We start from the raw sequence: 18,754 nt of genomic DNA on the forward strand, positions 1-18,754 counted from the left end.
GTTTTCTATTGCTTTACCCGAGTAGTAAAAAGGCACTGGATAGTCCTGTGAAATGTAAATAAAGTCACATTGGAATTGTGACTCATTTAGTCAACGCTTGCTCAGTGTTAACACAGGTGACCGTGGAGAAACTGTGGACAGCACAGAGGCACAGTCCTACGGTTGCCTGAGGCCTCTGCATATAGCAGGTAGCACAGTCCCATCCTCACCCAGCTGCTGCTGCTGCTTACCCCCATCTCTCACTCTGTGTGTGTTTTATTCAGCAGCAATTCCTCCCCTGTCTGTCACAACATTGTATTCAGGCAACTGCCTTTTTGGGGATGCAGGTAACTCCCTTCCTCCTCTTCCATTCCACCAACCACAAAGATTCCTCACTGATCCTTGGCCAAGGTAAATGTGAATGCTGATTTAAGAGTCTCTGCAGTAATAGGTGATGATATCCAGCCACCCTTCAGCAGGCACGTGTATGATAATACATTGTCCAGAGGAAAAAGGCAAGACTTGCAGTATGAAAAGGTAAGGAAGCGAGGAGAGGGCAGGTCTACCTGAATACCTTTGTCATAAATTACTTCCCAAAAAGGATAACAAATAGAGTAAATCCACACCACTGCACAAAGAATGCACTGGTTTTAGAACAATGTTTATGTTGCATTTCACTCGCAGCACTTTTGCCCAGAATTTGCTGCGTGACCTTCAGCACCCTATTGGAGTATTCCATTGAACCATAACACACACACAAAAACCCAAAACAAAACAAAACAAACAAAAAAAAAAACCCAACCCTTTGGAGATGAAACGAAGCTTCAAGCATAGCATGGTTCAGCTATCCTGACCATCAGAGATGCAGGAGAAAACTGTAGGTAGCGTGATCCAAATGGAAGGAACAATTGCAGCCTTTCCCCAGGTCACATTCAGTGTATCCTGTTCCACCAGCCCTGCCCAATGCACTCTTCTACAAACTATTTGACTGAGCCAATAAATCTAACCTTGAGCTAGTACAACTTCAAGACTCTATGAAAACAGGTTGATGTACATAAAAAAAAACCACACAGCTAATGCACAGTGAGGCTCCTAAATGAATGAATTTGGATGCAAGCAGGAAAATAAAAACTACATTCATATTTCACCTACAAAGTCTGGAAAACCCTGCTCCCACAAAGCACAGTCTGATTTTGAAAATACAGTGAGCTTGTGTTGGGACGCAGAGGAGAGATATTTTTAAAATGCCAAAGTCGCTGGCATGACACCAGGCATTGGTTTAATTTCATTCTCATACTTGCTCAGAACCAGAATGAGTCATCTTCCCCATGAAATACGAATCTGTACACAACACTAGCTGTTAATTACCTTTCCTGTCTCCATTAAAGAGCAAAGTGACAGTTTCAACCTCTCCCTGGGCGAGTATTGTGTTCTCTCGCTGTCTCCATCCCTCATCAACAAATCTGCTGCTACAACTCAAGGGGCACTTGAGATATTCAGTCTAGCATTTCAACAACAGTATAATAACTGATAATTTGAAAACAAGAAGCCATCTTTAGAAAACTCAAGCCACTTGTAACTACAGTAGAAACAAATAGCGGTATTTCTTCACCAGGTCTGCCCACAGAGCAGATAATTTGGTCCCATCCAGCATTGATCAGTCTAAGGCTGGGAGCTGTCATCTCCAAAGTGTTGCTGTTTAAGGACATTGGCTCCATTGTATTGGGGGTTTATCCTTCATTTATTTACATGGCAATACTATTGTGTACGTAATGTTTTGAGACTACCATGACCCAAAGGGGATGATATCTGGCTACACAGTGATTGCCCTGGGCATTCCCAACCCACATACCACTTTCCAGCTCTGAAGAGCTCACCTCTATAGCTACACTGTCACCTCAATGACCAGAACACACACTCCTTTTATCATTCCTATCTATGTTGATAGGTGGTTCACCAAAATTTCACAAGCTGCTCAGGTGCCTTTTTACATTTGCCTAGTGCATTAACTGGAAGGAATGTAGGTGTTACAGCAGTTGCCACCAATAAACATTCCAAAAACCTGAACCATTTACATATTCTAAAAATTAGCTCTGCTTGTTCTCTGGGTTTTCAGTTACATAGGAGACTCTCTGACTGTGCTCTCAAGACTTCTTGTGTGACCATGAAAGGCAGAAACAATTATATATGTTTTTTTTTCCCCACATAGTTCAGTTTTGAAACACCCTTTTTGAGGGCTTTATCTACAAAGTGAAATACTGTAAGATTTAGAATATATTCATAAGAAAAGGAAAAAAAAAAAAATCAAGCAACACTGAAGTTGCTACTCATTTACAGTTGTAGAAGAAATTCACTCTTACGCAAAGATGAATCGAGATCTATGCAAGACTTAGCCCAGTAAGCCCTCAAGATTCAAATAGATTAGTATAGTCATGCTGAGCCTTTCCAGAAGGGCAAACCTCACCTTCACATGCTTTGCAGCAGTAAGAAACAACAATTTGCAGGAACTGAAAACATTGGAATTTGAAAACCTTCAAAGGCAGCAGGGAAAAAAGTAATACTCACTTCTATTTCTGTTCATAAGCTCAATGCTTTACCCAACTAAAATAACCTCTACCCAAAACCCTGAAGCAATTTGCTAAGCCTTATCGGGTCTCACTGGACACCCCTACATTAGATAACACAGCTAATGCGTCTTTAATACTTTGCGTCACTACAAGAAAAGATTGATCCTTTGAGCGCACCATGCCACGGGTCATTCTCTTAGCTCAGCCTGAAGGCCACTGTTACAAACTAATTTATTTTTTTTTTCTTCTTAAACAAGCAGCACCCAATTTATTTATTTATTCATCTGAATAAGTAAATACAAACATTAGCATTGATATCTTTATAGCACCTTTCCCGCAGAAGAACCAGACACTTATTATTTCAGGATACCTGCTACTATGATAACCCTTTTTGTTGCAAATTTATTACTTCATCGTAGTATGTTTATGTTGCGTATTGAGTAGAACAGTTCCAACTGAAACCAGTTCATTGCTCATCTGCTTTGTGGCTTATTGGGGAAAGCTTTGAAATTGTTAAAAATAAATACACAAAAGGACTAGCATTATTTCTTAGAGGCAGAGAAATTCCATCACATCTTATCTGAGATGGCTAAGGCTCACATCTTATCTGAGAAACTCAAGAGTACAAGAAAATAATAAAGGAAATTCTTGGTCATTAGAATAATTTCATCAGGGTATCTAAAGAACAATGCAGAAGATAGAATTTCAGCTTTGCAAGGTTAATCATAGAAAACTCATCTACATGAAACATACTGTCCAGTTTACTGCTGCCATTTTTTTTTTCCATAAAATAGTTTTAAGCTAGTTATTCATTTCATTGAATTTTTCATAGGGTTGTTCATCACATTTTACCATTGTGGCGAGTGACTAATGACCTTGAAAAAAATAAAAAGTAGCCATATGAGCATTAGCAGACTAATATATACTCCAGATTAAGGAGGGAATGTTTAGCTTTTGCTCAGTGAGGTATGTAGCTAGCTTGACAAAGAATGATTTATAGGGGAAGCAATAGGAAAACTCATGATGTTTTTGAGATATAGAGTAGGCATAAGCAAAGCTGCAGCTCAGTGCAAGAAGAATTCTAGCCAGACACCATGGAAATACTAATACGCTTTTGTGCTTCAGCTCACCTAGCCTGTACCTATTTTATTTAATTCCTTGAATTCAGGGCCATCACAAACAACAGGCTCTGTTGAATTTTCTTCCCACAGACCAGGGTAGAAATAGGAATAGAGTTGCAGCTAAACATGGTAAGACTAGGAGCTACAGTTTTCCTTTCAAACAAAGGAGGAATTGTTCCATCATGAGTAACTGAAGTTGCAAGATACACTGCTACAGAATCCCAGTGATGTTGCCTATTCATGCACAGCTTGCTCATAACTCTCACTGTTTAGGATTTTTTTCCCAAAAAACATGAGTCATCTCTAAATCTCTTTAAAAACCTTAATGCTGCTAATACTAGCTATCTAATTCCAGGTGTTCTTATTCACACAAATAACAGCGTTCCCTTCGTGAAACCTTTTTTGGTGTACCTGTGGGTTTGTAGTGATGAGCTGCAATGGATACATGTGAGCTGCATGAAAAAAAAACAACAAAAACCTAAAAGAAGTGGTTGAGTGGCCTTATTTTCATTCTCTTGAGCCTTATCTCAGTCATACCTTAATGCAATTTAAGCACTGCCCAATTTGATTCTTTACACAGCCCCAGCAAATGACAAAGTTGCAAAAACCAAAGATACCACATGCAGCTGAAAGTGCTCAAGCAGGCTTGTCCCAAATAGACACTGGTCAGGAGAACTCAAGGGTTAGAAGCAGAGGGGGACAGGAACCACACCAACAGAAACAAAAATAACATAGGATTTTTAAGGATGCTTCTTTACATTCTGTTTCTATTCAGAGAGCTCATGACCCCAATATAGGAGCAAGAACTATTTTTTCTTTTGATTTTACACTACTTCAGGGAGAGTAAAGTTTCTTTCTCCTATTCTCTCTGCATTTGATTTGGGATATTTCTTTTAATATCAATAGAGTTAAAAGAGGTTGCACGTCATCTATTTTAATGGGCTTGGTTTTTCCCACTTTTACTCTTTACAAGAGCAATCAGATAAAAGGTAACACTACTGTTCTGACCCAGTAGCATTTTACATCTTAGCAATCCTAGAGGTTACTCCAGTTGCAAGCTAGCCAAGAGCCAGACTCTTGCTTTTTAGTTGCAACCAAAAAACTGCCCAATACAAAAGGAGTATTTCCAGGTAAAAGTGTTGTGATAGATGCATGTGTAACTGTTGCACCCTGAAGTGCCTTTAGAAACATAAGGCATCGTGCTGAGAGGTTGGGCACATATAGACTACTGAGCTGGAAAATTATTTTGGACCTAAAGTATCTGTACTTCAATTTTATGGGTAATTAAACCTAATGTGTCGCCATTCAGAAAGCAATTAAGTCCAATATCTAGAATGCGGTGTCCCCTTCCAGTGAATGATGGGGAGGAAGTGACAGGATTCACTGTGCTGATTGATTGCTTCTGGGAACCCGCCCTCGCAACCTTAGGTCCTCTCATAGAATGGGAAACTGGGAAAAACATGGAGGTGGAGCAAGAGGATGTCCCTTGGGCTACACTTGCACGTGTTATCAACCGCATGTCCAGGCTAGGTGCATTAGCTGACTGGGAAAAAGCATGGAAAGGAGATTTCCCAAGCAATTAGGCAGCTTCATCTAGACATTGTTGTACTAAGGAGACAGAAAGAGCCAAAGATAAGAGAAACCAGGGCTAGAGTAGTGATTTCTGTTCTTTGTGGACTGCATGTCAAACATATTGGGCACCCTGGAGGTCTTTTCACTTTTTCTGTTGGCAGAAGACACCAATTCAATCTGGCCAAAGGCATCAAATCCATCAATAGAGGTAATATAGACATTGCAAAATCACCTTGGCCAAGAGCTGTGCTTAGCACGAGGCTCTTAATTCTTAAACACCAGAACCTACCCAACCCTGAGCAGCTCACCATTCCTGACATGACAGAGCAGCTCCCAGGCCATGCCTACAGCCCTAGAGGGAAGTGAACCAAAACAGCTGCAGACCATGACTGGGTGTCCCTGAAGCCCCCCACACAACCTGCACAGCCCATTTGCAATGCTGCAGTAGGAGCTGTGGTGTCCACTCCAAGCAGAAGTGCTGCTCTGGTCTCCCTCAGCCCCACATATTGCCCACAGTCCTCAGCCATACGAAGGCTTGTGCTTGGTTCAGACAATCAAGAAAGGTCATATGAAGTAACCCAACAGCTCAAAACACAAAGGTCAGCTGTCACCTAGGTCAGGGAAAGCTCTGAGTTGAGATATTCTGAAAGAAGATGTCAGAGTACCCATTAATACCACAATATTTGTTTTAAATTATATTATTAAATATTATTGAATTTAATAACACTGGTGCACTGGAACATAATTGTGATCAAAAGGTTCACCCAAGGTTAGAAAGAAAATTGGCTGCAAAGTCACAAAACCAATCTAATGTCTTGCTATGCAGTCCTATACTTGGAGGAAGATAATTGTTACTAAAGCTCACCAGTAGAGAGTCACTATGAATAAAAACTTAGGCATTATACACACACTCATTTATTATTTCCTCAGCATTACTATGGAATAGGGAAGGAGATTGGTAGGGGAAAAGTAAAATAAACTTACCAAACAATACCTTCAGAAATATTGCATCAAATCACATCTCAGAGATGCTATTACAATCACTCCAATCTAGTCAATGCATTAGTCTTTTTGATAGGAAAAGTTAGCACCAAGCAGAGATTTCTTAAAATATCTTTCTCCTTCTCTGTTATTTTTATACTATTATTTGAATGCATCAGCTTGCCACTTCTTTCATGACTGGGCAGCTTAGTGATAAGCCAGAGCATTACAAATGTTTTCTCCATCTTTGAGAGCAATATGTAATAACATTAGATTTCCAGTTTGCTTTGGCAGTGATATGTTCAACGGACAAGCTGGTCTCCCTCTTGTAGAGATGGGACTGGCTCTGAGTAAGCAAGATAGAAGAGGAGCATTAGCAGAAACCTATTATCTCTGTTCAATTTTCCCAAAGAGTAACCAAGGCTTCTTCTGTGACAGAGAATAAATGAAAACATTTATCGTCAGATAAAAATTAGTAAGCTGCTCTAACACCTGCCCATACTGGCACATTTCCTTGACGATTACAGTGCAAAAAGGCAGCTTCAGACAATGAGCAGTAAGCTGCAGTGACAGCCTCAGCAACCGCTGCTTCCACCACCTGAGGACCTGGCTTAGAGAGCACAGGAGTGAAGCTAAAAACCCTGGCACCACTGCTAAAAAAAATTCATCTAATTGATGTACAACAAAACAAAAAAAAAAAAAAAACCCAAGTCCTGTTCCTCTGCCTGCCTACATGCTCGCCTCCTTCTTTTGAGCTGCCAGTGCCCACATCCCCACTGCCCAAGCTGCTTTATGGCCATCAGTTTCTGCACTGTAATGGCAGCACATTCAGAGTAACATCATCCCTTCCTGGGTGCTTCTGGAAGATGAACTTTCTCAAGGTGCCAGGCTTGCAGTCTGCTGTCTTGCCTGGTTAGTTTTACACTCTGGCCCATCCACAAGAATATTGACAACATATGAGGTCTGCTAATGGGCCGTATTTCTGCATCAGATCCTCCCGAGCTACTGCACAGGCTGGCAGTGATGTGTGACATATCAGGAATTTCCCAATTTGTTGACTGTCACAGATTTGCTTTCACCTTCCTGGAAAATCAGTCCCAGGAGTCAAAAGCCAGATTTTCACTCTCTACTTCAATGCTTCTGTTCAGCATGTGCTGGTTAACAACGGTGTGTAATAATCAATAAACAGCTCTTGGCTTTCAGCTGATGGTGCGTTACTGCCAGATAGGAAGGGGAAGGTGAGCCGAGCGATTTCTGCTCGCTGAGGAAGGCTCTTTCTGTGCATATACAACCCCTAACAGCCTCCTGTACTTGTCCTGCTGACGTCATTACCACTCTCCTAACTCTTTGTGTCAGTATCCTGGTGTATTCTGGGATTAAAAACTGCTGTATCCTGGGATTAAAAGACCAACAGTCGCAATGCTGCCTGTGTTTAATGATATGCAAAAAGGCAGCACTTTGGCGAGTTCCAAAAACCATATCCCAGCATAGAAGCTGCAACGAGGGTGACAGAGGCAGGTTATCCCAGAAAGCTTTACACTTACAAAACCTGGGGCCCACGTGAATTTGAATCAGGACCAATGTGGAGCTGGTGGCAGCAGAATATTGTTTCATAGAGTACGGATCTGCAGCGCTCGTACTGCAAGAGAGCACCAAAGATCAGCAGTTGCTTTCTGCTTGCCTCCTGCCAACCTCAATTGACCTGCAAATACCAAATGTTAAGAATGAAGGAGAAATGCTTTGGGGTAAAAGCAAGAAATACACATCAAAATATAGCATTCTCCCAGGTGCAGAAGATAGCAAAGGAAACAGCCTAAGATTTCATCACACTCTTATTATCCCATTTTATACCTGCACCTGATACCAAGAGACATCTATCCAAACTGTCAGACTTCTTTCTATTATGCAGAGTGACAGAAGATGTCATACGCTGACACTTTGAAGCACTTTGAAGTTGTAAGGACAGAAGCTGAAGGGCAATTAAGTGTTTCTTGCATGAGATCAGCCAAGTGCCTAAATCCCTTTGCCTCATAACTTCCAAATAACTCCCACTTGACCCAAGCAAGGTAGCAGGGACACACTGGATACCAAATTATAAACAAAAATAAAACTTTCAGGCTTTAACTCCTCCAGATAGATAATCACTTACTGCCTACATAATCCTTTTGATCACGTTTGATTCTGCACACAGTTATTTTTACCAGCAGCACTCCAGAGATGGTACAAGCATCCAGCAGAGAACCCATCTGAAATGAGTTCCCAACACCAAGGACACTCAGGCAGAGCCCGCACCTCCTGTGCATGATTCAAATGAGACCTGCCCAGACAGAGTACAGTCACACCATGCTCCAAGGGGTAGGTTTAAGCTCCGAAACAGTCAGGATTCTGCAACCCTCTCCTGCAAAGTCAACCGGTAATAGTTCCCTTCAGGTCAGTGAGCAGCACTTATCTCCCTGCAGCGTCAGTCAGGCTGAACGGCAGATACCGAATTCAGTCAAGCTGGTGCGAGCACTTCACACAGTGCTCGTGCACTGATGATCAATCATTCATAAGCTGTTTTTGTGCTGAGAAGTTCTCAGGGACTCTTCTGCCTATTGCCGTGCCCGTGATGCTCTGTGACTGTCACACCAGGTCCTGACAGCCCCAGCTGGGTGACATGTCCTATTGTAGCTCACATCTGCTTTAGGGACCTGCCACTGTGACACAGTTTGATCTGAGACAGATCGAGTGAGGCATTTGCTTTTGGAAATCACAGACTTCTTGCCTCAGTGGGGAAAGAGCCCAGGAAAAAGGAGGAAAGCAGCCGGGGTGGTGCAGATTAGTTTTATTTTACATTCTCACCTTTTAAGAGCAAGTCCAGCCACCGCTAAGACTGACCAACTGGCTCTTTGTTAAGGACCAGGTCAAGCAGCAGTTGGGTCTGCAAACCCACATGGAGGCCAAACTCTCTGCTTGGATGAAACAGCAGCACAAGGTCATTGCTGCAGTGTGCAGCTTTGAGAGAGGCAGAGGAAGCACCAGCCCAAGGTTGCTACTTATTTGCTTTGGACTCCAGGTATTTTTCTTCTCTTACTGAGGACACCTGAAGAGCAGAACCGTGCTTGAAATCACCCTTCTGTTATTGCAAGTTAAATTGTCACTATTCAGCATGTCACTAGGCAGAGATTTTTTATTGTTATTATTATTTTTAAAGAATCGCTTTGAGTCCCTGTACAGAATTGCAGCTTCTGAGAAGCTTTGTGGCAGTCCAAATGGGAGCAGATGATGTGATGCAACAGGAGAAGGTGAGGAGACACAGAGATTCCCATACTGTTTACTCTCACACAATAAGGGACAATCATAGTAACTCAATAGCTTGAATAAAGTGAATTCCACATCTCAGGTCAGCACGGATTGAATGGCTGCTCCCATCTCCCTCATGCCGGTGCAGTGAACCTGGGACAAAGATGCGTTTCTGAAATATACTGAGGCAAGGGGAATTTTTGTTTAAGCTCCTGCCAAAAAATTTAGCAGAAGTAGCCTGGGAGTGCTACAGAATAAGGTGAATACTTCCTGCATTTCTTTTCCCAGCAGGAAAATAAATATACAAAAAACCAAATACCAAACAAACAAAACAGTCCAGCTGAAACACACCTCAACATTTCCTCTCTTACTATGGCTTCTTCTCCGAACTAGATTCAGCACATGGCATTAAACCCATTTCAGAGCAGCTAAGTGCAATACAAACCATTAACCTGAAGGTGAGAAAAGCCATAGCCCATTCCAATGGGCTATTAGGTGCCCCATGCTGAACACTTCCACAGCGATTAAAGTGTTATGTTATTGAACATCACTTCTACAAGAGTTATGCCATGTCATGTTTCTTTAAAATACCAGAGAAAGCCATACCAAAAAAACAGACTATAGCCATGGAGAGGAATATAGTCAAATAGATGCCAGTGGAGAAACAAAGCAAGCAACAAGCCACCTTTCTCATCACTACTTCTTGACTAGATTTTTTTCTGCCATTTGCAGATGTGGTTCTCCAGTCTACCCCACCACCAGTTGTTTTTAGAAGTAAAAAAAAAAAAAATCAGATGAAATGTTAAATTTATTTGGGTTTTTCAGGAGGTTTGGTTGGTTGGGTTTTGGGGGTTTTTTTCTGGGTTTAAGGGGGTTTTTAAAATGCATAGCAAGACCTGAACTGCTCCCAGTTCAGATGGCATATACATGGACCAACCACTACTCTGTATCTGCCTATTGACAAGGGGGACCCTGGTGTACTTCACTGACTTGGGAACTAGGATCCTTTCACACTGTGGAATAGCCCAAGTCCTTGCTGCAGCTAAAAGAGTCTTATCTGTAGCCCCTGGACACAGAATTACTCATGTTTAGGGTTCAGAATTCCAGATCCAGCTCACGAGAATCACCCTAGGGTCTGTGTGCAGAAGGGCCATGTCCTGATGCGCTGATTATAGTGGATTTGAACATGGTGGGACTTTCCTGGAGAGAAAGGGCAGATGCCAGCCCTGACTTGTTAACAGGGCTAAAATGACTAAAAAGGGGTTACACAGACAGTGCTCCATTTAAAAAGCAACTCTCCAAAGGGCTTGCTGTCTCTCAGCTTTCTTCCCTCAGCAGAAATCCCTGCCAGCAAAGCTTTCATATGAGGAAGATTTCTGAAAGATAGAAACAGGTCATCTTCTCTCCCAAACACTCATGCCTTTCCTGCCCTGGATAATCATTTAAAAGCATTAGGTGACAAATACTTTGTTGCCAAGCTCTGCAGAAGGCCCATGGGACTTGTCTTCTGACACCTCTGCTGGTAAATGAATGAGTGGCACAACAACATGACAAGGGATTTTATTTATTTATTTATTTATTTTTAAAAGTCATCTTCCCAGACACTCCCTGGGGGTGTTTTTGCTATCATATGCAGGCTGGCAGTACTACTGCTCACGAGACACCGTATTCCCACATTTGGTTGTTTTACAAGAAATTGATTTCTCTGGTTAGTGAATATTTAATGTGACAAAAGGACAGGCCACGGTAGTAGTGCTGGAATGCTTTTCTTGGCTACCACAATGTAGAAGGTTGCCTATGAAAGAGCGTTCACATTGCTCCTGGACCTGCCTTTGCAGGACCAATCACTCCAGTCAGGGGGAAAAAAAAAAAAAAAAAAAAAAAAAAATCACTGTCAGAAGAGAGAGAGAGAGAGAGAGAGAGAGAAGGTTTTGCTGTGGACTTTTCATGCTGGGGATGCTCAGAGGTTAAATGAAGTTGGAGAGGATGGACAAGACAAGTCATCTGTGCAGGATAGGACATGCATGTCCCAGTCTCTCCCCTCCCAGCTGTTTGAAACATGGCAACGTTTTCCTCAAGAACATGTAGGAACCCTTCAGTGACAGCCCACAGCACATTTCAGCCTCCACCAGCTGAAGTTGCGTTATCAATGGTGGTCTCCTCACTTCCAGTACTTGCCACTGTAAATCACACCTCAGAGCAATGCTTAAGAGAAGGCATCTAAATCACAAAATAAAACAGGTCAGAGCTGCAATTATGATCAGTGAAGCAGGCATCAGTATGTTGTGCATAATTAAAATGACTGTAGGACTTCTCTATAAATATCAGCCAGAAAAGTGTCTCTTTGTGTGTGGGCATAAAAATGAGATGCAGGAAACAGCCTGCTCTGATGTGACAACATGACCTTGGAACAACTTTGTTGCCTCCACACCAGAGTAATTACACTGTTGAAATGCCTGATTGTGTCCCTCTCGCCATCAGCAGCAACCAAGCCTTTGCAGCAATAAATGTGTAACCACTAACAGTTCAATAAAGATCCAGAGATAGACTAATTTTGCAGTGGCTGCTGCTCCTTGAAGATCTCTAAAGCTACAGCTCCAAAAGCAAAGCTCTTGTTTTCTCCTTTAAAAATCTGAACTCAGCTTGGAGACGAAATTCACTCAAGATGATAAATGGATACCATGCAAAGCTTGTCTTACATACATCTTTAAATATTTTACTTACTGCTCATCAATCTTCCCCATCTATGCAGCACTTTCAACTACTTTGCAGTAAAAGCACCAGTTCCTTCAGGGAATTTGGGAAGCAAAATACATTCCCACTCTTCTCAACACTATGATGACAGTAAATATGGAAATGTTAAATGAAGAGTTGTGCTAAAGCAGAGAGCTGCTCCAGATCGCTGTGTTATTGACAGACTGAGCTGTAGGGTAAGAGTTGGCCCTCGCTGGTCCCACAGGTAATGGGCAAACCCACGTGGCACATCTTGGATCTCCTGTACCCCAGTATTCACACAGTTTCATTGGGAAGAACTCAGAGCTCACCAAAAAACCAAGTGTGAAATGCTATGGGCTGGCTCCATTACATTAACAGGTGAACAGCACTATTAATGGCCAACACAAAAGGAGTAGTTCTATTATCAGAGACAACCCAAAAATCTGGCAAGTGACAGCATATAAGGTATGTTTTTATTCAAAGCTATTTCAAAACACAAATATTTCAATCAATAATCACTCACCTCCCATTCAATAACCCAGTAATCCTCTTTTGTCCAGCGTAATGCCTAGACACATTTTTATTGACCCAGTAGTAAACTCATAGGACTTGCCATTCTTTGACTACTAATGACAGGGTATATTTCTCCCTGCAGTCAAGAATTTATCAAGCAAAAAGCAAATATGTGATTCATTGACTCATAATACATTACAGATAAATAATAATGAAAGACCTATGCATCATATTTGTCAATGGGCTGAAAAGATTTGCTGAATGCATAGAGGTTGGGCGGAAGAAAAAAATAATCAAAAGTCCTAATCTGAAAGAAGAGGGAATAGATATTGAGGCATAAGCTTACTAGAGGGGCTAAAGGGACCCTGCCACCAAGCCCAGACTACTAGAACTAGCCAATACACAGCCTGACCTCATGTCCAAAAATGTAGCATCACGATATACTCCAAATGAAATGCTCCAAACTATCCCACAACCCAAGGTGTGGTTGCAAAATATATATTGAAGGGAAAAAAATATGAGATTTAAGAAATTTAAAGAAATATTTGTGCATCTTTCACAAGCTGAATGAAGAGTATGAAGTACATTAACCCACACAAATGATTTTCCATATTAAGTTATTTACACGCTGTCCAGTTTTGAAAAGTCACAAATTAAAATAAAAGTCCACAATGAACTGTACTAGAACACTGAAAATAAAATAAAAAAAAAAAAAAAAAAAAAACAAAAAAAAACAAAAAAAACCAACCATCAAACTAAGGAAGAAACAGTTGTTATTCTATATCACCCAAACACAGATTTTCCTTATAAAGAATAATGGCGCATCCAAAATAGTCATGTCCTTAAAATAAGCCATATAAAGCACTAAAAAGAGAAGCACATAATACATGACTTATTGTTGCAGCATTGTCAGGTCACCATTTTCTTTTTAAGGTGTTACACTACTTGAGCTTCTGTTGGGAATTCTCTCTAATAAATTTCCTTTTTATGTCCCTTTTCGGGACTGTCATTTAAAGGATGCTACAAAAAGATTAGGAGATCTTCTGGAATAACTACATGGAGTTGGTAACCTTCAACAGACAGGAGCAGAGCAGGTCCCTGTCAGATGCCCCACCTGAATAGTAACTAGTGTTGGTGCAGGACAGGGTGTGGGTGGGAGAGCCTCTCCTAGCAGGTAGGATTTCTACAAACTGGGGAGAACAGAAGAACTTCAGGCAGCTGCAGTGGAAACTGGGTTGATGAGGCACAATTATCTTTAAGTTTGTTGCCTATACAGGAAAGGATCCCTCTTAAACCATCCCCACTGCTTTAAGTTTAGACCTGAAGGAAACCTATTCTATAGCAAAGCAGATAGGGCATATTCTGTTAGCTTAAGGAATTAGTGCTACAGTGTTTGAATTTGTTCTTCTCAGAGAAGACAGACGAAAGGATAAATGCCCTTCCTTTCATCAGTCATCAAGAGCGACAGCCCTTTCTAACAACACTGAGATATATACAGTTACATACACAAAATATCTTCTCAGATATATACACACAATGGCTTTAAACTGGAAGAGAGCAGATTTAGATCAGACATTAGGAAGAAATTCTTTCCTGTGAGGGTGGTCAGAACTGGCCCAGGTTTCCCAGAGAAGCTGTGGATGCCCTCTCCCTGGAAGTGTTTAAGGTCAGGTTTGATGAGGCTCTGAGCAACCTGGTCTAGTGGAAGGTGTCTCTGTTCATGGCAGGGGGGTTGGAACTGGGTGAGCTTTAGGGTCTCTTCCAACCCAAACCATTCTATGATTCCATATGTACATATGTGTGTGTACATAGATATGTACATATATACATACATTTGAGTGTGTAGACATCTCACATACCTTGACTTCACTATGCAAATCTTGGCCTTTACTCAGGTCAGTGTTGGATGTTCCTCCCTCACATACACACACACACACACACACACACACAGCCAGTTCTAGCCCAATGCATGTGCAGCATTTCAACCCTGCTCATGGTGGGAACAGAGATACAACATCACAGGGAACAAATTAATGTAAGTTTGCAAAATACTAGGCCAATGCCACTGTAACCTAGTGCTGTGCTAAATAAGTTGGAAGAAATGTTCTTGAACTTCAGCCTCTGCAAGGCCATGACTTCCAGAGAGCCAACAGGCACGGCTCACGCAGAGGCTGGCCAAACCTGGCTGTATGCATTTTACCAGGTCACCTGTCTCCTATTGCTCAAACTCAGAGGAAAAATGAGATCTGTTTGCTAATACATTCTGCTGTCAAAGCCTGTTAACTCCCCATCTGCCCTCCTCCGTTATCCCTCACCCTTGCAAGAGACAAACTCCATTCAAGGCAAGTAACATAAAGAAAGCTCATTTCCTTTGAACTTATTTACAACTTTTACCATTAAACTTGCCCACATTATGCAAGCAGCTTGCAATCTTCCCTAATTCTCTGACTTTAATTATATAATTGAACAACCCAAAACCTCATTTTTTCCAGGAAACATTAAACATTACCATCTTAATGAAATTCTTAATGAAACGGTCCTCTCTGCATGCAAATGACTGAAACTGGATTTGCTTATCACACTGATAGACAAAAGGACAAATGCCCTTCCTTTTGTCAATCATCAAGAGTGACAGCCCTTTCTAACAACATTCCTCCTGGATGGATGGATGGATAACACAGACAGAATCACAGACAGGAGGAAGATATAACAGGGAAGGGTGAGGAAGTGGCCAGGAAAGGTCAGTAATTGTGAATAAACCAACAGCAGACCCACAGTCAATGCAAACTTTTTCCTTAAGCTCAGTTCAGGAGGGCTCTGCTTGAGCTGAGCTTTAACACTTGGGAAGGGAAGGGCCACAGCTGGGGCTGGATGGATGAAACAGCCGGTGGTCTCAGCACAGGTCCTGTCCAGCCATGCATGGTGCTGCCGCCCAGCGCAAGGAACAAAAATGTTGGGCTTTTTGGACACTTGACTTCTAAAACCTGTTTCAAGACATGTGGCTTGATCTTCTCCACCTCAAACACCCTCCTTGCAATGCCTTTATCTTGGGGAGACTCTTTGCTCCAGACACATTACATCTGCCAGACAGGGAGCCACAGTCGAGCCCCATGCTGGAAGAAGCCCTGCTAGGGGACACATCCCCAGCAACAGCCCTGTGCTGGAACCCTGGTCCTTCCACATACAGCTGGGCATATGCCCATCACACGTCACAGCACAGAGGGAAGCTGGCACACCAAGCAGCTGTACTGCAGGGACCCAGGATGTCTGCAAGGCTGAAAACTCCAGGACAAGCTGCAAAAGAGCAGGGGGAAGATAGAAACCAGAACTAAACTTCTCACATACATCTCATCGCCTCTCTCACCTCACCCACTAACTTACCAGTACTCTCTACTACACCAGCTTCATGGGAGAGGAGCATCCATCTCCTACCATTGGTATGGAGGTTACCTCTCTGCTCCCATGTCCTCTTTTGGTGTCTTTCAGCAACAAAGCTGATGCTTTCCACAGCCAACCTTTGAGGCAGTAGCCCAGCCATCACTCCAAACACAAGACAAGATTTAATTTACACACTGCAGCACTGTTTTCCTGATATAAATCCCTTCTGCTCCCCTTGAGACTTTTCTTGTAGGGCGAAGAAATTTCTGTCACAAATATTTCGGGTGCATCCATTCCTTCACTGTCACTTTGTGAACTCTAGTTCCTGTTTTCTATACCAGTTCAAAGACACAAGGAATGTCTTTCATGTTTATTCCCATCAAAAACATGTGCAGTTCAAAGACATGACCTTGGTGTCTGTGCTTCTGCAAACAACAACGGCCGCAGCTCTACACCGAAACCCATGTCACCAAATCAGCTTGCTTGAGTCTCTTCTAAATCTAATTCTTCTAAATCTAATTCCCACAGATCAAGAGTAAAACAGTTTTATTCAATAAGCATTAATTAGTTACCTTTTCTCCACTCTCCTGCTTCATTGTACTTTTCGTGTCCTACCCCTTTGGCCCACAGACACTCCTCACTGTGCTGCAACTCCCAGATTCCCCTGATTATTTATTGACAATAAAACTCAAGCCCCGGGTGCCTTTCCCTGATTTACACTCAAATCTGCAATTGTGTGATATATGGTCACAATAAACTTTAAAATGAACAGAGATAATTTGGGTTAGTAATTTAGATGGAAAGAAGGAAAACCCAAAGAGGTGTCAGTGTCCTGGTTCTACCCTAACCAGAAGGTCTGGGGGGGAAAAACCCAACAACCTGGAAGAGTTAAAGATCCAGCAGCACTTTGGAGATGGGGGTCCAAACCTGACTCCTGCATGGTCTCCACTAAGGGCGTTCTGCTCCCTCAGATTCCTACTGCTGTCAGCTGAATGTCTGGCATTTTTCAGGAGACAAGGAAAAATGGTCTTTGCTGTTTCAAGGCTAAAAAGATACAAATATTTCTGAGTCAACTACAAACATTTGATAAGCTAATTGCTAAGTACCATTAGCTGATAAAAGAATTAGGTGCATGACCTAAGTTAATGTTAATCTGACTGAATTTCTTATGCTGTTTTGAAGCAAAAGATTTGGGGGTCTTGCTTTGGCAAGTCTCCCCCACTAGTGTTGATTTCTCAGCTAGAAACAGCTGCTGAGTTCTCCACACATTTGCAAATAGGTTCAATTTTCTCAGCTCTCCATCTTAGAGTTTTATTCCCCCAGCTACAGCCCTACCCAGTGTTGCACTGGGATGTTATCTGCATTGGTAACAGAATCCTTTTTAAAACTCTAAAAGGCAAAGAAGTTCTTGATCCCGTGACAATTTACAATCCTAAACAACAACAGGAATATCCTAATTCACAATTAACAGTCTTAGCTCTCAAAGAGTCCAGCTGAAACCAATTGATAGATTTGCCCAGTAGAGTAAGAAAACATCCAGAGTACAAAGGATCAAAACATGGCCCACAAGGCCCAAACCAACTCATTAAAAAAAATAAATGGGAGCAATTCCATGGGCCTCGGTGGGAATTCAATCCAATGTACAGCTTATAAACCACTTCCACCAAGTGCCTTTCATTTAAGGCACTCCACAGGAGAGGTGCATCATTATTTGCTGTAACCCCAGAACCTTCCCCTGTTCTGGTTTGTTTTTCACAATATGATTCATTCCACTCTCTCGGTGTATTCCCTAGTTGTGCATTTTTGTCCTTGGCATTGTTTTCTGTCCTTTGCATCCCGCATGCTGTATTCCTCAGCAATTATTTATAGAAGAGACTCATCCACCCCCAGATCCGTGCCCTCAGCCGTATGTCAGTACAGTTCCAGCTGTTTGTCTCCCAGGAATTCGATCACATTTCTGCTCACAGGCTGCAGCTCAGCATTCATGACAGCTCATGCCCTCTGCAGAAGCACAGCTCCATCCTCCCAGATAGATTTCCATCCAGTCTCCTCAACAGACATTTTCACACAGAGGTATGAACTTTAAATGGGTGAAAGGGGGGTCCTCAGAATCTATTTTTTAGGCTATTAAGCCTAGAACAACATTTAAATTCTACCTTATTCTAATATAAAATTTGGCTCTTTATTCATCCCAACAGAAACCTTTATTATTTTTATAACATAGTAGCATTTGTGATGGCAGAAAAGCAGCTCAAAGCACTCAAAAAATCACACATGCACACCAGCCTGGACACAGGGACAGACTCAGTCTCACTTTGCTACACAGACTGAGGTTTGTTCGTGTGTCCCATTTGATTTTTCTCTGTTACCTCTTCCTTTTCTCTCTATTCCTCTTTATTTGCAACAAAAGGAATATTTTTTTCCCTTCCGTGGTGGGAAGTCTTCAGTGACAGGGTGGGGAAGGGAACCCTTTAGCAATGGGAGGGGGAGGACAGCCAAGAGCCTTGGAGGTGCACCAAAAGTGCTGACTCTGCTCCTGAAAGCCAGGAACAGCCTCCTAGTCACGCTCTGTAGCTCTGATGAAGAAGGATGCCCTTTCCAAAGAAAGCATATTGATGACAAGCGACTGTCCCACCACCCTCCTTG

Source organism: Antrostomus carolinensis, unplaced genomic scaffold (genome assembly GCF_000700745.2).
Source record: "Antrostomus carolinensis isolate BGI_N321 unplaced genomic scaffold, ASM70074v2 scaffold11305, whole genome shotgun sequence".
Classification (NCBI taxonomy): domain Eukaryota; kingdom Metazoa; phylum Chordata; class Aves; order Caprimulgiformes; family Caprimulgidae; genus Antrostomus; species Antrostomus carolinensis.